Source organism: Calonectris borealis, chromosome 2, assembly GCF_964195595.1.
Source record: "Calonectris borealis chromosome 2, bCalBor7.hap1.2, whole genome shotgun sequence".
Classification (NCBI taxonomy): Eukaryota; Metazoa; Chordata; class Aves; order Procellariiformes; family Procellariidae; genus Calonectris; species Calonectris borealis.
Genome location: NC_134313.1, coordinates 158,841,839 through 158,864,595, shown reverse-complemented (window position 1 = coordinate 158,864,595; position 22,757 = coordinate 158,841,839).

The following is a 22,757-nucleotide window of genomic DNA, read 5'->3' as shown; positions in this document are numbered from 1 at the left end:
GAGATATCTTGTATAATTCAAAGTAATGAAGATCTTATGGTTCTGGCCTAATGTGTTGTACCCAGCTCATATAGCAACTTATTGACAGGGAACTTAAGAGCTACGGGCATGATCTTAGGTATTGTTAACTACTTTCCTCAGTATGACAATCACTGTGGGAGATTATTGAGTTAGAAGTAGCATGTGAAAAGAAACAAGAGGAAGCAAAGTAGGTGGAGGAAAGACACAGAATTTTAATCGTATTTTTTAATATACTCTCAGCTTGCTGGTAGTTATTTCAGAGGGTGGGTTGATTATTTAATCTTATCAGATTTTTGTTTGCTTTTTGATTTCCTTTTTTTAATTCAATTAGAATTTTGAGGTGATATATTAGCCCTTTTCAAGTAAATGATGAACTTTCACTGACCTCAATATCAATAGAAACGGAAATAGTAGCACTCAATTGTACCACTTATTTTATTAATACTCGCCACAACTTTAGTAAAATCCTAAAGCCAGTGGCTGTACAGATTATTGCAAATATGCTCAAAATTTAAAGAACAATGAACTTTAAATTACATACACATGAAAAAAAGAGCAAAGGATTTTGTTAACATTCTCAAATATTTACTGCTTTTCTTATAGAATCATTTAGTTTGGAAAAGACCTTTAAGATCATCAAGTCCAACTCTTAACTTAGCACTGCCAAGTCCACCACTAAACCATGTCCCTAAGCACCACATCTACAATAAATATATCCAGGGATGATGACTCAACCACTTCCCTGGGCAGCCTGTTCCAATGCTTGACAACCCTTTCAGTGAAGAAATTTCTCCTAATGTCCAATCTAAACTTCCCTTGGCGCAACTTGAGGCCATTTCCTCTCGTCCTATCACTAGTTACTTGGGAAAAGAGACCGAGACCCACCTGCTTGTCCTGTATGTGCCACGTGATGGCACTCAAGATGATCTGCTTGTTAACCTTCCCTGGCACCAAGGCCAGACTGTCAGGCCTGTAGTTCCCCGGATCCTCCTTCCAGCCCTTCTTGTAGATGGGCGTCACTATCAGTACTTAAAGGGGGCTTATAAGAAAGATGGCGGCAAACTTTTTAGCAGGGCCTGTTGCAACAGGATAAGGGGGAATGGTTTTAAACTGAAGGAATGTAGATTTAGACTAGATATAAGGAAGAGATTTTTTACAATGAGGGTGGTGAGACACTGGAACAGGTTGCCCAGAGAGGCAGTAGATGCCCCATCCCTGGAAACATTCAAGGTCAGGTTGGACGGGCTCTGAGCAACCTGATCTAGTTGAAGATGTCCCTGTCCATGGCAGGGGGGTTGGACTAGATGACCTTTAAAGGTCCCTTCCAACCCAAACTATTCTATGATTCTATGATTTGTTAGCTTCCAGTCAACTGGGACCTCGCTGGTTAGCCAGGACTGCTGATAAATGATGGAAAGTGGCTTGGTGAGCATGTCCGCCAACTCCCTCAGTACCCTTGGGTGAATCCCATCTGGCCCCATAGAGTTGTGTGTGTCTAAGTGGTGTAGCAGGTTGCTAACCATTTCCCCTTGGATTATGGGAGCTTCAGTCTGCTCCCTGCCCTTGTCTTCCAGCTCAGGGGTCTGGGTAGCTGAAGAACAACTGGTCTTACTATTAAAGACTGAGGCAAAGAAGGCATTAAGTACCTCAGCCTTTTCCTCATCCTTTGTCCAGTAGTGGACAAATAAAGGATGGAGATTCTCCTTAGCCCTCCTTTTGTATTTATAGAGACATATTTATTGTCTCTTATGGCAGTAGCCAGATTAAGTTCTAGTTGGGCTTTGGCCCTTCTTCCTCCTACTGGCTATTTATTTTTCCATGATTAAATAGTGAGCTCCTTGGGACAAGCAAAGTGCTTATTTCAGTGCCTGGAAATGATATAACACATTGTGCAGGTTATTGCAAATAAATACTAAAGCCCATTATGGGAAGATGAGTCCTGCCATTGCATTTTGTCTTTCTATTTTAGCTGCTCGAGGAATGTGTGTACTTTATTTTCATTTTCTGTATATGTTTATATAAATGGTGGAGAACCCAACCTTTTATATATATATGTCCACACCTAAGGCCAAAATGCAATAAGTTGATGGGCTCATTTTCTAGTATGATGGCTGCAATGAAGTAAATTCTGTGCCTAGTAAATAAGGGGGAAGGCAGGGAGCTGCCAACTTAAACATACTCCTCCTCTTCAGCACCTCGAACTCTCAAGAAAAGGTCTTTCTCTGTGTCATAAATCATTGAGAGATGAAGAATAATTGTCTAGTTTTTAATCATCTTCTATTGTTGAAACATTTGGAATTTTAAGATAAAGATGTACAGTTTGTACTGAAAAAAATGTTGTTTAAGATTATCCTTTCTGAAAATGTGAGCTTATTGTTACATATGCAAAACAGATGACCTAATGTTAATGTATTTTAGTGCGATATTAGTGCTGCCTATTGAAATTGTGCTAGAAAATAGACTTCATTAATGTCACAAAATAATGATTTTGTGCATTATTTTATTAAACTTAAACATTAATTAAATTTAGAAATACTTTGGATCTATAAAACATTTGAAAACAGAATTCTACCACATTACTGTAATAACAGAAGGGAACAGTTCTGAGGCCTTTGAAAGCTTATTCACTCTTTTTACTTTTTCCTAGATGTGTGCCATAAATAAAAAGAATACACTACAAGTGATTACAACCCAGCTAGGAATATAGAGTTCTCTGTAACTCAGTTTTAGTATTCTTGTAGGACAAAGAGAATAGCTTAGCAGTGTTCGTTTTTTATTCTTCATTCTATTTCAGTAGCATGACAAAACTTGAAACACAGAATTGCAACACAGGCTACTGAGGCCAGAGAGAACCCTCTACTTCCAAACTAGTCAAGACTATTTATGAAAAAATAATGCGTTATAAAAAAGTAAGATCTTGTCTTTCAAGAAAGCCTTAATTTCACTGTAAAAATGTAGAGAAATGGCCCTGGTTTGCAAACTAAATGACCTTGATAACAGGATCCCTGAAAGCGACTTTCATGATGAAGCAAAGCTTAGGTAAATGAACTAGTTTTTTTTGCTCTCTCTTCCCTGGTCCCCCGCCCCCCGCCCCTGAACTGTATTAATATACTGTGTTTATACAGAGAGAACTATCCGTTCACAATTCAAACATAATTCAGATCACACACATTATGTGAATTTAAGAGAAGAGTTGGCACAATATAGCATAGCATCCATGGAAGAATTAATTCTTTCTACATGTAGGTTTGGTATGAAGAACAACTAGTTAAAACAAAACTGGTACATGATGGAGGGGATTCTGGTAAGAGGAAAAAATTGACTGCAAAACCTATAACCAGTTGTATGTAATTCTTGACCTGCTCCTATCGCAGAGAGGGGAAAATCCCCTACAGCTCTAATATGATAAAACCTGCAACTATGAGAATGTAGAGCTCATTAATCTGTCTGCACTAGCCCTTAGGACCAGTGGAGGGGAACAGGAAAGGAAAGTTGACTATTGGGAAAGAAAATACCAACTTATCCTCAATATAATGAAAGTATCTGAAAATTTGGGGAATCTACATCCATTTCTCATCCCTCCTTATAATTTGCCTTTATAAGAAAGGCCCAGTCAGCCCATGACTTTGGACAATCCCTGTTACCAGCAGCTGTATATTCTAGTAAGGCTCAACACTTCTCAGTGTTAAGATTTTTAAACATTTTCCACAGACACAGAAATAATAATTTTTCAACCTGAACATAAGGAAGGCTGAAGGTCTGGAAGTGAGCTACGTAAAATTATATCGCTAGTCTCCATCCTTTGTAGAAGAAAAACATAAGACGAGATTATGCCAATTCTGAGAATATATGTATGCGACTATGTTGTCTTGTAAGGCATATGACCTAGTGGGATAGAGATACATATTCTGGAGGAATAGGACTTTAGACTTAACTTTTTTTTAGTCTGTTTTGTCTCACAAAAGGTCATTGAAGCAGGTGGGCATCATTCACCCCATTATTTTAATTTAAACAGGATTTGTCCAAATTTTATTTGTCATCTTGGTTAAAAATCAAATCAGAAAGATTGCAATTATATGTGGCTATTTTCTAAACTATCTTGGGGGAATAAACAGTGATGCTTCTCCAATAGCCCTCTAAAATCTGTAAAGCAGTGGTACAGTCACTGCAGGTAAGGTTAAGATAATTTTAGACTTAAGCTTTCAACAAAATAGTTTTCTTTCATGCTGCCACCGAAAAAGCCAGATGATATAGAATCTTCCTCCTTTTGTGTGCTGCATACACAAGGAAACAAAAATGAAAAAATGTGTATACGTACAATCCAGCCTATGTACAAACAGTTACTGCCAGCTCAAAATAAAGCACTTCTCAAATTTCTTCTTGAAATTCTTTGGGGTGAAAGGGAATATTACTTACTTGGTGTCCATATAATAAGGAAAACCAATATCTTGAGTGCGTTTTCCCCCTGCATACAATATCATATGGTCACTAAAAAAAAAGACAAAACATCAAAAAATAATTTTAAATCTACCAGCTACATTGTGATTATATTTCTCCACTGCTTCATTAATATCCAAATTAATGTATTATGAAAGAGGATTTATCACCATATTTATAATCTTACAATTTGTGACTGGCCAATAACATTTGAGCAATCTTCTGTTTAAATGTAACACCTTCCCTGTTGCAAACACCACTGCTGACCTTAATGTCATACAATATTATCTGCCCAGCAAATTGCTCTGACAGTCTCATTGTATTTTTTAGCACATAAGCTTATCAGGAAAAGTAAGGAAAAGAAAAATTCACAGTTCTTTGGAAAAGAAATTGAAGTAATAAAACAAAGGTAGTATTATTAACAAGTCTAAGTTCGAATACAGTTATATTAGCAGCAGAAACCAGAGCTGTTTTTTAGTCCTTTAAACAGTGTCTTATTAAAAGAAGTCCCAAATGCTGGTAAGTCAGCCAAGCTTTTCTCCTTGCTCTCCGTTCCCACTCGTATTTCACCACAGATCTCAGCTTCAGGAACATGAGAACTTGGACAAATTCAACTTCTTAGTATTGTGAGCATCACTCACTACTCAGAAGCATAGAATTATCATACACAGGGACAAACTATAAAGCTGACATTCTTATATTAAAGAAACAAAAACTTTCTTTTTCCCCTGCCAGGAGTACATGCCTCAGCAATACCCTGCACAAACGGATGGCTGATATGAAGTGCTAGCAAGGTTGGTAAATGAGGCAAGGAAGTGGAAATGGCTTTGCCACATGTATGTTTCTTGTATTTTCTCATCCTCAGCAAAAGAAATTAAAATATTCTTATGGATCGCCTATACAGAGCATATTTGAGAAAGAGGAAGTCTGTTGTGCAAAGAAGTTTTATGATGGTATGTAAAGCTTTGACTCTTACCAAAATGTGAAAAGCCAAGAAGTCAACCAATCCACCTGGTTCTTGAGTTGATCCTGAATGGGACAAACGGCAAACCAGGACCTTGTTGCATCACTGCAGGATGTTATCCCATAATAGGGATAAATTGATCTGTGTCTGTAAGCAGCTAGTATTTGCATTGCAATAGGCCTTGTGAGATATATCTTACTGGGAAGAGTGAGCCCACTGGAAAAATTGGCGAAGATGGATCAAACTGCAGATTGAGCACATGGAAATCGGAGGAAGGAAGGCCATATTACAGAAATTCACAACTACAGAACTTGGAAGTGCAACACAGTTAGCATTTGACTTTTGCAGCTCATGTTAGACCATACCTAGCCTCAGTGTAGTTCAAATACTGACTTTGCACATGTGACAGCAGAGAGCTCAGCGCAGATTCGGAGCTGCCGTACGGCACAGAGCTTCCAGAGGAGACTTCTGCCAAGGAGGAGGAGGAGGAGGAGATGATCTGCCTGCGTGATTTGTCACACGGATTCATCCATAATGCTCCTTCAGTCCCAGGTGGAAAGCGTCCCACCACCAGCCTGGAAAAATACTTCTGGGTTTCCCAGCTGTCAGATACTTTCTACAACCAGCAGACGTCTTCCCCCGGAGAAAGCAGAGCTTTTGGAAAGCGTGGCTGGCAAAGGGAGCTGGCCCACAGGAGTGAGGCAGGGTCTATATATATAGCATCTTTTCTGAAGTACTATTTGTTATTTTACCCTTCTAGATGTAACTAGCTTTTGACACCAGTAAAGTGCCTGTCAGGGAATAGTTATATAGCTTTAGGATACTATAGCCATAAGAGTATTATTTCCTTGAGGGGGCGCAACCCGCTGAAGGGAGAACAGAAAATTAAGGCTGAAGGAGTGTCAGCCTGTGTGAACTCACATATGGATGGAAGCAAAAAAAATATTGCTGAATCAGCACAATGTGCCTTTCCATCCCACGCTGCTAACTGCAGCAGCTCCCTCATTAAGGTATACATTTTAAACCTAGAAGTCTGAGGTTTCAGTGTTTAAATAGATAACCAGCCTCCTCACCAGATTTAATGATTTGGTGAGTCTGTAAACACAGTGCAGAATACAAATCATTTTCCATAGAAAAATTAATAATTTCCAGCAGTTACAATTCTTTAACATGTGAAATATACACATAAGCACACACACAGAGCAGGATATAACTATTGGTAAATGTGGATTTTTTAATAGGCGACCTTTGTAATCCTACATAGAAGATGTGTCCTGGATATTAAATTCATACTGCACCTAATTTCACCCAGAGTCTCAATTCCATAGTTCAATATTTTTCATTTATTTCAGGTTTTCATGGTTTGTTTGTACAATGCTAGAAAGCCATTTAAGTTATTCTTCATGCTCCAGTTCTTGTTTTGGTATTCATGAAAAACTTCTTTTCCAAACAAACAACAAAACCCCAAAATCCTAATCTGTTTTTTGCCCCTCCAGGGTGTGAAGAGGAGGACTCTAAAAAGAAGCATTTGCAACTCAGAAAAGCCCACATCTGTAGAAGCACATAAACTGAAGGGAGAAAATATCTTTCATAAGTCAGGGCAGATATATTTTGTGTTCTAGCCATTTACATGGATTATACTTTAGCACTAAGTAAGTGGTAAAGTAATACTCGGTGAAGTATATATTATCTTCTTAAGTATAATCTTATAATCAGATGTAGCAGCATTTTAAACAAATGTATTCTCAATAGGTGATGTTATACCATGCAAAGTAGGGGAATCGTTTCACAGGAATTTGATACACTGTTATTGCTTTTATCTTATTCCTAAGACATAGCATTGTTTGGGCATTAAAAGAATATTAAGTTCAAAGTTGCAAAATGCAGTTTGTAGCCTGTTTCAGTGTTGTTTGTTATGTTCTACATTTTGGTTTACAATCCGTTGTGATAGATTTGAAAAAAAGAATGAACAAAATTCCGATGACAGAGCATGGTTTATTCTTCCTCTTCCTATTAAGCTACTACACATTTGCTTCTGCTACAAGGAGTAATTTTTTCCAGAGTTAAAGTTGAGCATGAAGAAAGCAAGACAGACCATGGATAACCAGAACAAGGAAATCATGTTTTTCGAATAAAACCTGGGGGACACAGTTGAGGCAGTTTTCTAGGATATGAAATACTTTTGCAATTCACTGAAGTATATAAGACGTGTTATGTCATCACAACTGCTGTCTTTGACTCCACAGTATCATGGACACATTTTCAGACAAAAATTATGTACATTAAGTGTCTTCAGTAAATTTGTCATCAAACATTGAACAACTGGTTCACAGCAATGATTCTTTGGCAGTATCTGCTCATTTGCTTTTTCATGCCAAATGTTCTTCATCCGACTGACATCTTACACAGGACTATCTCTTCTCATTAAGCACAAAGCAAACTTACTACATTGACTTGTCTTGTACATTTTGTGTTAGTGCAAAATTATATATCTCAAGTGATTAAATAAGAAAACTTGAACATTTGAAGCTTTTTAAAAGAAAATCTTGGAACACTGTATGAAAAATACCGAGCTCGTCTCAGGAACTTCTGGAAGCCTTGGCTTTTTATGTATTGCACACAGTGGCCATGGCTTTGTGGTTTAAAGTATACAGCTGCGGAGGTATCCAAGTACCTTAAATATGGCCAATCTGAGGTTACCTGTGGAATCTTCAGCTATTATGTAAAAGAAATAGAAATGAAAACAAAACAAACAAAAAAATACCCTCAAACACCACAAAACTGCAGTAATCCACTCTCCATATCCACATATGTGTAACTCATAAAGTGCTCTCTAAATCCTTCCCATTTACCCCATAGCCAGGAGTACACGGATTGCTCCTTTACAAATCATTCCAAGAGTAAGAAAACAGACTGGTTTCTGCAGTTTACATTCTTTTTTTCTGAATAAAATCCACATAGTTCTTTCCCACATAGTGGTCTCAGAGTACAGTTGCCATTTTTGTATTTTCTCCACTTGCGCAAAAAAATATGAGCAAGATAGGTGCAGGTCAATGTTTGCTATTGGTTCCTTATACAAAGCCTCAAATACTAACCATGACGTATATAGAGTAGCACCCAAAATCTTTTGCAAGGTAAATATACTCAGTGAGGTGATGTTAACTATCTTGCTGGTAATGGTCATCACATGAACAAGCTGCAGAGTGCCCAGGTTTTTGGATCTACTATGATGACGATGAATGTCCTGAGGCAGAGCAATGACACTTACAGACAGCTACTGACAGCTATAAGAACTGAAGGTGAGGGGAGAGCATGGGAGAAAGCATGGAGCTTGAAAACTGAGTAGAACATATTAATATGCATGAACAACTACTTTCAAATCATGGTGGTGTTATTCTGTGTTAGATTCTCGGAGCTACTTTGTATTTTTAAAATCTGAATATTATCATAACAAGACAGAAATTTGTTAACCAATATATGGTTGGTTTATTTCACTATTTTTAAATTACTGACCGCCTCCCCCCCAGTATAGAAGATGCGTGTGCTTTTCAATCTTGATTCATGTACATTCTTATGAATAGCCATTCTATGAATAGGCTTTTCTTCAGATAAAGGCAGGTAAATACAGTTACAGGTAAATACAAAACCCACTGCTGTACAAGTTAGAAGGCAACACAGGCTTTCTATAGAAAAAGATTGTAATTAAGACCTCTATTTTGCTAACACTTACAATCTGGTTTAATTTTAAACATACAGTTCTCCCATCAATGTCAGTGGGATTACTCTCATGCCTAAAGATATGCAGATGCTTAAGTGTTTGCAGGATTGGCTATTTTGTTAGTAGTTAGCAGTTAATTGATTCCACCAACTAATTAATAAAGGAGGCAACATTACATTTCCTATTTCAAAATCCAGTCATGAAGGTTACTCTGTTAAAGGATTAATGAGATTTGTACCGGCAATTCCATATGCTTATCCTTGTTCCAGTGCAATGGTTTCTTCTCAAAAGGAGCTACGTTTTAGAGGTAAGGATAATTTTACAGTCACAAAATCTGGGAATGAATGGGTGCGCACATGGAGAAGACGTGTCTTTTATTTTTTTCCAGTCTAGAAAGAATCAGTTTTAACTTAAGGAAAAAGTCATTTCTGTAGAAGAAGGGTCAATGGGAAGATAAACAAGAGATTTTGCCATGTAAATAAAGGCTTGTAAAGAATTGCAACCATTGTCAAGACTACCCTCACTGACTTGAGAGGAGCTTTATGCACAGAGCATCTACAGTTTAGGCTAAGTGTCTAATTCTTTATCAAACAGCACTAACCTGTTTCCCTGTCAATATCTTCTGGCTGCGAATTCTACAGCTTATAGCTGTGTTCATTTCTCATCCACTTTAAATTTGCAGAGGATTAATTTAATTGACTGTTTCGTTAGCCTTATGATACAGGAAAGGATAAAAAGTAATCCCTAGCTGCCAAAAGATCATTGCAATATAAAATACTCTTGCACTCAAATAAATAGGTATATTATAAACACACGAGTGTATTCATGCTGTTAAGGAGAGATTTTTGTATCAAGAGCACCGTTTCATGTGCTCATATGCACTTCACATAGCATTTAATTTCCCTCTGTCATTCCCCATGGTTTGCCCACCTTTACCAGTCAATGGAGGAGTGCAGTGCTTAGCTGAGATGTTCCAAACTGCAGAGCAGGGGATGGTGAGCAGCCTCTGCTCTCCTGATTTGAAGGTGTATGTGGAGGCTGACTTTACTTGCTGTGTAAAGTTTTCATTTGCAGATGTTCATATCTCAAAAACTAGAAGAGCTAATTATTTAAAAAATTAGGCAGCACTTTCATCAGTCAGTCAGTAGCTTAAGAAGTGCAATGTTTCTGAAATATGTTCATTTGTCTAGACTACATCAAAGGCATAAACCCAATTTTTTAAAAGCCTGATGTGTGTGACAATTGCATATTGTTCCTCAGATTCTCTTTTCAGATTGAAAATCACTCAGTGGTTCAAAAGAAAGATTCAAAAATAACCGAAGTATAAAGGGATAAATTAAGATTCTATGTAAAGATTCTCAATGCAGTTAGCGGGTTTTGAAAAAGCATACATTTCAAATGACTTGCTAAACATTCTGTCTGCCAAAAGTAATAAAATAACAATTTGCACTGGTGAAATATCTTTCATCAAAGAATCACAGAATGTGCTATAAAGCTGGCAGTAAACTTATTTTGACTAGGAAGAAATTAAGATACAGAGAGGTTTAGGCCCAAATGTCTGTCACTGTCACTGATGTGGTGTTATTTTGTGCCAGGATGGAAGAGGTGGACCCTCTTTACACCTTCAGAAAATGACAGGCTTCCCCTTCTTTCTGATGCTTTGTGTTGGTTGACAGGACATTCTCCTCTTGATCTAGATAATCTTTAGGTCGATGTCCCCTGGTGCAAAGCCAAACGTATTCCTCAAAGTCACAGTGTATCTGCAGTCTTTATTTCCATTGAAACAAAAATATTTAAGCATTATCTACACTCATAATCACAGCTAGAAAGAGGGCAAGGGAAAAACAAAGCACTCTGCTCTGCAGCGTCCTCAGCCTCTCTGGGAAGGAGAACGGTCTCTGGACTCTGCAGTCACAACAGCAAACCTCACTCCACAGATGTGGAGTGTAAGTCTGTAGGCACCTGATCCATAACATTTATGGAGCAAAGAGTGTGAGGCAGGTGGTGCCAGTTAGGAATTGGCGGGTATACATGCACATGAGGGGAGGTCATGCTGGCCCATTCCTCTAGCAGGTCTGGGTCCCTCTGACCAGCACCGCTACCTTCTCCTTGGCCATACCCCAGGCACTAGTCACGGACCTGCCCCTAAGCACTGGGGAAACAAAGGCAAAAGCACGCTGCTGCTCACGTGCAAGATGCGCAGTGCGGCTGAGGGAACTTCCAAATGGGAGTTAAAAATCAAGAGTGTCACATTTACCCCCTGATGGCTTAACAGAGCTCCACCTGTGTGGAAAAGAGCTCCCAGCCCACTGAGGCAGCGTAGGGCAGGCTCCAAGGCTGCTTTCTGTAACGAGGTCCAGCAACTAGAAGCAGTGAGATACCACAGAAGGCTCTGTGGATTGAGCTCCTGCCATATAAGATAAAATGTATCCCCCCACCGAGTCTTCCAGAGGAGAGAAAAAGGAAAACTTTTGCTTTTATTTAAAAAATAGCTTTCTTCTGATGAATCTTTGCTTGAAACAAATCCAAAACCTGTCTTGCTTTTGCAAACATTCCTGGACAGACCTACGTGTACAAAACATAAGAATCAGAAATCTTAGATATCACCAATTAGAAATTAATCTGAACCAAACTGCTTTTCCAGGAGTTCACTTTCAGACTCCAAGCTGAAGACTAACGTCAGCAGCTCTGTCCTGACAAACCTGAGTAAAACCCTCAGATCAGGCAACATTTGCTGTGTAGATTCAAGCATCATCATCTCTAATTGTGAAGTTGTGAGCACTTGGTGGGACAAGCTAAAAGAAAATAATTTAGCACTGGACTAAAAGAAAATAATTTAACACTGGATGCTGCAGGATTACCAGGTCCACTGACCTTTAGTACTTGTGCTAATCATCTCTATTCACTGCGAGTTCATTTTGCAAAGATTACAATGCATTATATGCTAATTTATTCTCAAGTACCACCTTTCTCAAGTAGTGCAATGTAAAAACTGTCTTCATAAGAGTAAGTGTCCTTTAAACTGTTGTTTGTCAGAGCTCAGAAGCTCAGGTTGCCAGCAAATTAATTGTGCCAAACAAATGGCTCTGGTCTTTTCCACTTCTCTCATCTTGGAAATCTAAATTAAAACCAACTGCAGGACAGTTTTCTTTCTGTGTGGCTCCTACCAGCCAAATTCAAGTCCTATTGAAGTCTGTCTACCACTACCACCAAAGTCCTGCCTATCTTCCTCTGGAGAAGCTCAGCATCTAATGAGAGGGAGGCAGCTGGTTCAGGTACTGTATAGCAAGAGGAAACGGCAGTTGTGTTTCCAATGAACTTAAACACAAAATAAGGGCAGCTCAGAAGGCAGGAGGGAAGAGACACCAGGGAGGTGAAATGGCTGCCATGAGATCACAGGGGGGTCAGCAGTGGAGTTAAGAAGAGAGCCCAGGCTCTCAGACTAAAATGAAGCTCTACAAGGCTACGTTTAGAGGCTTGATTATCGCCAGCTAAGTTTGGAAGCGGCAGTTTCCCACAACGCGCTGTGCTATCGCAGCACGGCTGGACGGAGGGCAGAAAACAAGGCACAGCATGCATCTCCCTCTCTGCTCACTTTGTATAGGAGCCAGAGCACTCTGCAGTGGCCACAGCACTGCCCATGTACCGTGTTTCTATATGTAAAGGTGTTTTTAAAACACTGTAAAATGCAATCTTCTCATAAATGCGTAACACTAGGTCCGAAGAGTGTTTTAACATAAGAGGTGGGGAGTTGTTCAGGAATTTGTGCCTTGTTTACAGGGAGGGGAGGAACAAGCAACCCTATACAGTGAAATTTAATGTGAATACAACACTAAACTCCAATTAACTACTGCTTGGACATCTAAAATTAGGAGCAAAACCTTATGTTTAGGAACCTTAATTTGATTTTTAGAGAAAAACAAATTTACCAAAAGCTGTGAATATGAAGGGTGTCTGAAAATCAAGCCTTTGCTGCTGTCAAAATATATCGGTGCCTTTCTAGAAAACCCTGAGCTTAGGAAATCTGAATTAAAAGCAGCAAATGGAATACACACACACACGCACACAAAACCCAAAACCCAAACCCCTGCCTGTAATTGGAATACCTTTATCTAATTTTTATATCACCTGAGTATACCAGACAAAGATGTCTTTACAACTTTACTGGCATTACAGTATCTTTTTTCCTGTATTGTGTCCATTCAAATAAAAATTCATTTATTTGCAAATACTAGCCTAATGTGCTTCTTAAAGAATGAGAATCTTATAAACAAACTGAAAACATAATTGCAGGCATTACAGGAATAAGACAGAAATGCAACTAGCTCTTCAAATTTCCTGTGCTGATTTAGCAAGACATAGTCTATTTACAGTGTATCCTATATTTTACTGCTTTTTCTTCTGTTTGATATTGTTATTTTTAGACCACTTTTTTTGCAAGTCATGAGAATACAGGATTTTTTCACCCAGTTGTCTAAAAACTCTGATGCATTACCCACGTGGGAATCCTGGTGGTACCTTGTAATGAAAGGGAAAACAAGAATTAGGAAGAGAAAAATCAATTTAGCCACCAAGTGTAAGGGTCGCAGCCAAATTAGTTTCAGTACTGATGGAAAGGTACTATGATTTGAAAGGGAAGCCCGATAAAGTAAAAAAGTGGTAATAGTCAGCAACGTTTTAAATCATATGGAAGGAACTTGGGCCATGACACAGCACCACTGCATTGCATGAGCACTTACGGGCGCTCTATTTTTCTATCACAGCTTCACGTTTCTTTCAGAAAATAGGTAGACTGAACGTTTAAAGACCTGAGCGCGAGGGAAATATGTCATGCAGCAAGACATCTGCCAACTTTGTATTTCATAGCATTACCAGCGCAGAGGACATGATTTGAGATAGAGCAGAATGAGAGAAGAGGCCAAAGAGAGAACATGACCACGGCAATGAGACATCATTTATTCATACTTTTACTGCCAGAAGTAAATAAATTTATGCTTGTAATTATTGCAGCATATGTGGAACTAGAACTGCTGAAGCTTTATCGTCCAAATACCACTTAAAGGTAGTTAATTTATACACAGACACACTAAAGAAACAGTACCCATTATCACTGCTGTCCACTCTTACACATTCCACCTTCAGCCAGATTTAATTTAACAAGAAGAGCCTCAATCTGCCACTGCTGCAGTCTCTCCCTTCTGCACTTCACAGCTTCTTTTATGTGTCTGGAGAGAGAAGGAGGCGCTGTAATTAGCTGCTGATATTAACAGGCTTTCTTTGGCTTTATGAAGTTGGAAATAAATGGGCACATTACTGAGCAGACTGCTGGATGCTCATCATATTTTGTTTTAAAGAGTTATTTAAACTGGGCGTGAGAGCTGTTGTTGCTGTGCTGCTTGCACAGAGTCACTCCCTGACTTCATGTAATGGAGTTTTTCTTTCGGTATCAAGGCAAATTGGGGTCCCAGTTCTGTTTATGTTAACAGCATGGCTCCAGCTGAGGAGATTACAATCTCTAACATGAGAATATGAGGAGGAGCAGGCAGCACAGCAGCACAGAGATATGTACAGATATCTTCTTCAGCAATTTACAAATCTGAGTCTGAAACAGGGTGGTTTTTTTTTCTATTATTTTGTCTAGTACAAAATCAGATAAAGCTTCCTAGAAAGCAGGATATTCTCAGAAGTGTGTGGCAGCAGTTTCATAAAGTGTCATATCGTCACTGCTTTTCACAGTACTTGTAGGAACTTAATTTTCTCCAACCACTATCTCCAAGTTGCTTGAAATTGGCCAGAGGGCTAAAAAATTATTGGACAGGTCAGGAATACAGGGAAGTTGGGCAGAGGAATGAGTTTAATGGTGGAGAGCTCACTTTAATGCTCAAAACAGTGCAGAAAGCAGCACACCTGGCTAAGTTACAAAAGTCTCAGCAGCCAGAGACTCACACCACAGACAGATTTCTGTTAAATGGGCAGAACACCAAAACCAAAATTTCTCCTTTACCCATACAATATCAGCTTTTCCCGAAACTTCATGAAACACCTACCACTGCTCTCCTGTTAACAATTGCACCAGCACATTTTCCATCAAGGATTTTTTCTTTTTTTCCTCTCCACATTTTTTATTTAAAGAGAGAAAACTGCTATGATTTAAGCCACAGGAAACACTTCTATAACATTAAATGAAAAACAAATCTTCTTGCCTAACTGCTGGCTATCTCGTTTACATAATGGGTGATTTTTGTGTTTCAGTGAAGACATTGGCAGACATCAGGAAAGAGACATTAGCACTCATTCTAAAACATACATTTGCACTAATGTTTGCTTATACTAAGTACCTAGGGAAGCTCCTTCAGAGCTTTGTTGAACAATAAGCACCGTAACCTTTCAGGCTGAATCTCTGCAGCGGGAACCTTAGGGACAATATTAACTGACTTAATGGATTCTTGCATTTGCTATAACATATATGCTTTTCTAACCTACTTTCACTCTTGCACAAATTAAACTCAAACTCTCTTTTTAATGCTTAAGTTTTCTCTTTTGTTCATACTGTGGGTATTTTATCCTACTATCTACTCATTTTAAGCCGTCGATAAGCAATATTTGATGGAACAGCTTCCACTGCAAACCGTTCGGGAAGCTGCAAACTCCCTGGGCAGTGCTGCTTCCTTTTACCAGCTGATCAGTGAAATCTCTCCATATCCCTGCTTGCCTGTGGTTTATGGATGTGGGAGTGGCAGCAGAAACTTGAGTTCGCTACAAGCGTAGAAAAACACTATCTACAGAAATTTTTAATAGACTGAGTCTCTGTACATCCCTTTTTTCAATAAATGATAGACATCTTTTGAAATCCCAATTTTTATCCTTAGTTATACGGCAGTACTCCAACTGATGATATCATCTACCCTTTCTCAAGCATATATTCTGTGCTAGAATGAAGAGCATGATTAGTTTAAAATTGAAGATCCTTACTTTACATAATTATATGTAAAGGCAGGAAATGTATTTCTATCATTTATTGAAGCTTTTTACAAGAATTCATCCCTGAATTCTGAAGGAAAGTACATTTTATATGTATAGAAAATACCAGCAGTAGCAGTCAAGAATAGCTCTGGTAACAAGTCTAAGAGATTTTGACTCATATCATAGTCAGTGAATAAAATCCCTTTATGCGAAATATCCCTGAAGACTTTTTCTGAACAAAATTATACAACTGTTTTTCCCAGAGTGTGATGGTGTATCACACAGCTGACAAGACCTAGGAAACTGGTACATTGCTGAGGGCTCTTTTCACAACACATGCTTAGCAATGTGTACGCACACAGGGTCTAAATTCACTGCATGGCTAACAAAAGGTGTTGCTTTATTTAAAGGAAGTTTATTTTATAAGTCATCTTCCTTTAGAAATTACAGGTGAAATCTTGAAAAGGAAGTGAAAAAGGCCACAGAAAAAGCCTTTGCATAGAAATGCTTTTAAATTGGGATCAAAACTAGAATAGCATGTTTATTTTACATGCAAGATGAAGAGTACAGATCCTCATTATTGCAATATCAGTGAATTTCAGCAGGTTTGTTCTCATTCTCAAATCATTGCTGTAATTCAGAATTGTAAGAAAAAAAGTTTTGCTTGATATTGTGGACAGTTTGCACTTCAAGGTCATCTACTCTAAGGTTCAACAGGGACACAATGTATTGTTGAAATGCCTGTGGAAAATATTACTAAGTAAGCAATGAGGAATTTTATAACAATAAGGCAATGATAGTTTTTTTATCATCAGTCTATTTACAAATAGTTTCATTTAAAGTTAAAAAAATCGTATTTTGTTACATTCGGGTAAGAGTGAAAATCTGTGCTTTTACTGACTGGTGTACTTGTGCTTTATTGGAGTCTTAAATACTTCCATGTCTGTAAACAGGTTACTTTGACTTCTGATAAGTTTCATTGGTGAGAGAAGCCTGAACTAATGGCAGCATACACACATGGCCTCGCCTCTGTTCACTTGACATTCTCCCAACTTATTTGCTCGGGGATCTGCAACTTCAACCACTCAAGTCTCTGTAACAGAGTTGTCTTAAAAAAGAAACAAGCATCATCATATACTGCACTTCCTATCAAATGACAGAAAATAAGAACTTGCCAGGAACAAAAGTTTTAATCCAAGGCGTGCTTTTAGTAGGAGATACAGCAACACTGTGACTTTTAGACTTAACCTGCATTTAGAAAGCCGTAACACACATGGGATGCTCCCATGATTTGTGCTGTGATATGAGTAGCCCAGGAGGCAAGTAGTCAGATACATTCTGAGTTTTTCTGCTGCTTAACAGAGGATCTGTCATAGTATGTCACCTGCAAAATACATCTCTACATCCTATTTCTGACAATGACTGGCAGGTGGTTCTCTTCTGAGGAAGAGAAGCCTTCATTTGCTCCTGGTTCCTAGTCCAACAGAGATCACTCTCAAGTGATCCCATAAATTAACACCAGCAATTAGTGGAGAAAGAGAAACATTGTCCAGCCAGATACCTCCAGACTGCATTTTGAATACATCATCAACACTCTTGATTTCCACAGCTTTGTGACCCATCTAAACACCAAAAAGCAAGGCATATTATCACCAAAAATGCTCAAAAAATCCTCCTTAGGTAGATTTTATTCCACTTTAATTTTACAGTCTTCCACTGGAAAATTTTTCCATGGGTCAGTGTAAATTCATTGCACTTTTCTGGTCCATTTTGTAGCAAGAGGGAAAATTGCTTACTTATGTTCTCTGCACCAGATTGCAGCCCTCTTCTGTCTCCTCTGGAGAGTCTGCTATTCTGGCTCAACTTTTTTCTGCATCTTTCTGCTTACAGATTCTCCCAGAATACCAAAGGACTTCTCTTGTTTATCTCCTTCTGACTGTGGCCACGAGGAGGGAACTTAATGGGGAGGTTTCAGTTTAATTCTGGTCCTCAATAATATCATACCTCTTTGCATAGCTCTGTTGGGTGGCACCCACAGGATCCTCAGATGCTCTCAGGGAGTGTTGTGTAGCCAGGGATACTCTGCTCAGTGTATCTGCTGGTTCCTTCTTCTGAACCTCCCTTCTGTCTTTTTCTTCATTTGTTGTCATGCGTATTTGTATCAACTCTCAGTTCTGAGCCCCATCCCCTTTTCAAGGGCTCTTTGTTATTCAGTATGGATTCCCTCTAACTCTTTCTATATATTCTTCAATAAAGATGCTTAGAAGAAGAATATCAGAACTGGGAAGACACACAGCAGCACCTTCTCAGCCCTGCTCCCACAAGTCTGAGTCTTGGATGGGTCCTGAGCCAATATTACATTTCATCACCCCGTTTCCATCTCACTTACAAAGGTGAAAAATATAAAAACTGCCTTTGAATTCCAGGAGGGGAAAAAAAAAACCAACCAACAAAATACAAAAACCCCAACTGTATAGAGAATTTCATGTGCTTTGATGTATCATCATGCAGATACTTCTACACTTCTTTAAAACTCCACAACACAATTGTTCTGGATTAAGGTTACTGACCTCATTAAAACTTGTGGAGATCAGAATCCCTTAAAAAGATCTCTGGGAAATTGTGTCTCTGAAGTTACAGTTTATCACTTTGTCCCAACAATTGCTGCCCTAGACAATTGTTCTCTTTGCTTGTGTATAGAGCCAACCACATCTCCAGACCTGCTGTGGTAGGTTTTTTTTCCAGACGGACAGAGCCACACCAAGATAGATACATTCTACAGAGCCATAGAAACTATAATTGTCTCATGTTTGGGCAGTTTAAGATGTGTGTCCTATTCCATCCTCCCCTTTCCTTTATCTTCCCAGAACAAGAACAGAGAGAATTAATTCTTAATTTGCATCTGCCAGTTACATGTTACTTTCATCTAAGTATTGAGGAGTATTGCCAGAAAGCCAGAAGGCAACATTTAGTACAATGCAGGACAGGCTGAGTGGCTCACGGGACAGAAAAGTAACCCATGACAAATATATTTCAGTTGTGTCCTGCAGTCTTCTAATTACTGCATCCAACGCAAGGACAAGAAGACTGTGTGATTAGCAGAGAGTGGAGCAGCCCCTTTTGGTAGCAGTATACCTCAGATGTAAAATGAAACTATACACTAAATATGCACATATGCATTTCAGTGAGCATAGTTGTATTTGTGTAATAGATGACAGTATTTGATGTTAGCTCCTCACATGCATCACACAGTGAAAATCATGTTCTATTTTTTTGGCGTAATGGATGTACAGTATAAAGCCTCCTATTCAAATAATTGATCAAATTATAGCCATAAATAAAACTATGAGTTCAACGTAAAGAGGAATTTGGCCCAGTGACGGATTTTGTCTGGGAGATAGATTTATCACATAGAATTTGATCATGCCAAATCCTTAACAGTAAAATAAGTAGTTCAGACTTACCACCCAGTATTAAAAAATAATCTGGATTTCACTATTCTTCATGCGCAAGTTTTTTTTTCCTCTGCGGAGCTACACATTTGACTTAAATGTCAGTGAAAATCACCAGTACAAATATAAAATGTGTCAGTGTGAATCATATCACTAAATTTATGTAGTAATTGACACTGGCACAAGCTTCATCTCGTTCTTGTATGACCCAGTCTATTTTGGGCAGTCATTTCTTCCACCCAGTTTCCTCAGAATTATGTACGGATTTACTCCTCTAACTGTCACCTTTAAAGCTTCTGGGATTCTTTGGCCAATTTCAGCCAACGGTAATGGGCAGAAATTTCAAAGATATTCTATACCTACATATTTTATGGAAAAAGGTGACCACTACAGATCAAAGACCTTACTACTGTGCTCATAAGGGAAAGGCAGCAATATGAGCCCTTTATTACACAGCAGAGTATATGTGTGACCATAAGTCACAGACCCACAGGAAATCAATTTTTTACTTTGTTTGCACACTGGTTCAAAACCAATAAGGTTTACCTGTGTCACATGGGGGGCTCCTGTATTGCAATTTCACCAATGCATTTCATTTTTCCAGGTCTTAATTGATGGTTTTTATAGATTCTTCATTTATAATAATCACACAGAAGAAAAAGTTAGATGTCTGTATTAAAAACCTGCTTTTATTCTTTAATAAAAATCTGATTATCTTGTTAAATGCCTATTCATACATTCAATTGAAAATGATAATATTGAATGCTTGTTTTTGAAATACCTTTTCATTAAAGCAACCAATCCAATCCAATTTGTTCTGCTGCTTACAGACTTACTTCTGTATGTGTCTTTCCAACCCATTTTAAGTAGGGACAATATATGGTATGGCAGGAAAGATAAAGGCCAGATTCTGATTTTAAAGAAACACGTTCAAGTTTGTCTAAGGAAAGGATTGGTTCAGATTGACTTCTTTTTAAGGTAACATTATGGACCGTATGTATTGGGTTGTTTATAAAATCCATTCCTATTAGGGAACAGTTCATTGGAGTCTGAGATAGCTAAAATCAAATTAAGTGCTTTTAACTGACCTTGCCAGTCTTCAAGATTACAGACTGGTTTGTGTTTGTTCTGACATACAGATGTCCAGCTTTTGAGTAGAAATCATTCTTATTTCCAGGCCATGCAATTTTCCACTAGAGAGGAAATTCACCCAATTGAAAAGGATGAATTAATACAGTGGTCAAAGAATATCATAACCTAGGGAATACTTTCTTTGTTAATTGCACTCACAGCCCCCCATGAGTTTTCTGTCTTTTTCAGGGTTACACAACTCTAAAGTTTCTTAATGAGTGGTTTTAAGTCTTCTGTAGTCAGCTCACTATTTGGAAATGAGATTATGACATCATGTAGTTCTATTTTCAAAAATATATGTTTTCTGATGTAGAAAGAATGGAAGTACTAGCAGTGATTCAATACGGAGAAGGAACTATGAAGCATCTGACATCAGGTCCAGATCGTATGATATGATACAAAGTATGAAATGTATCCAGTTATATTTCAATGGGCAAAACTTTCATTGAAGAAACAGGCTGACAGAAGAGCTGTCAGTGCATCTTTTCTACCAGTTAGTACCTCATCATTACAGCTCTGTCTCAGAGAGGACGGAGCTAGGTAAGAGTCTCAATATATTGAGAATTTTAAGCAAAACCAGTTCCGGAGCCCAAGATGGCTCATATACAACAAAAGCACTATCTCGAGTCAAAGTCCACTGAAGGCGTTTACTTCCCCACACATTTGATTAGATTAAGGTCGTCTATGCAGCACTATTTACTGCTGGGCTGTTGCCCATATCTTAATGGAAACAGAAAAGTGAATTCCTGTAGGAGATCTGGGTATTTATACAGCAACTTAATTTGAACCTTGTGGCTCTCCCATATGTGCCCTGTGCACAGAAGAAGTGGAGTCAGGGTTTCATCTCATCTCTGCTGCACAGCACTCACAAGGCACATGAAGGGAGCAGGCTTTGTTAGGAACTGATGGGGATTGAACTGTCACCTGAACCTAACAGGGACTGAACAGGCAAAAACTTGTTACACGTTATGTAGGATCGCCATCTGAGTTGCACTTGGCAACAGACATGAATAACATTATCTGCATTTACCCACAAGCAGGCGCTTTTGCAGAAAACCTTGTTCTTAAATTACAAAGACTAAAGCATCATTTTCTGCAGAAACAGATACAATAGTTCCGCAAGATCCCAATGTTTTAACATTTACTCAAAGAAACCTTTCTGACTTCAGTGAGGTTCCTTTGTACACAATCATACTAGTAAATGTGAGTACCTGCAGAATGGGATGCCAAATTAGCAGAGGCTGGCTCTTGCACTGAAACACAGAGCAATGTTCTCAAGATGCTGTTAATAAGAAGGACTGTCATTGGCTGCATGATTACATATGCATATATTTCCATGCAACCTATATATTTATTTAGTTTCTTTCCATTAAGGTCAAGAAATTGCTTAGCAATGCGCAACCATGCCATCCTGTAGGACAAGCAGCAATATTTATGACAGTGGTGAAGAGAGGAAACAGTGCATAATTAAGTGTCATAACTGCTTTTTTAAAAAAAAAAAAAGAGCCTAGATATTAATTTGTCAGCTACGTTTGCTGTGTAAGCATAATGGTCCAAAACCAATAAGCACTACATGTGTCATGTTCTGGGTCTCTATAATGAAATTTTTCTATTGCATTTAGTTGTCCCACATCTTTATTGATGGCCATTGTGGATTCTCGTGTTATAATCATACCAGACTGCATTAGGAAACTACCTTACTCTTTAAACAAAAAACTCATTATCTAACTTAACTCCTATTCCCATTTCCAAACGCAATATGATAATATTGAAAATGATAAAATTGAACAGTTCTGAAGTAAACAATCTTTTGTTTAAGTAAACAAAGTAAACTTGTCTCCATTTATCACTAAACTATAAAATAAACTACCTTTTCCTCACAGTTGTTTATCTAATGTAAAAATGGACTTTATCCAACAAGAACCTGTTCAGTTTGGTATTATGGCCAAGAGAAGTCTTTCACAATCTAGCAGCTCAGCACCACCGAGACCATCCTCACTGGAGAGCTAGTACCTCAGATGCCTTCATTGCACAACAGCTGGGATTACTACATGAAACACAGAGCCACATT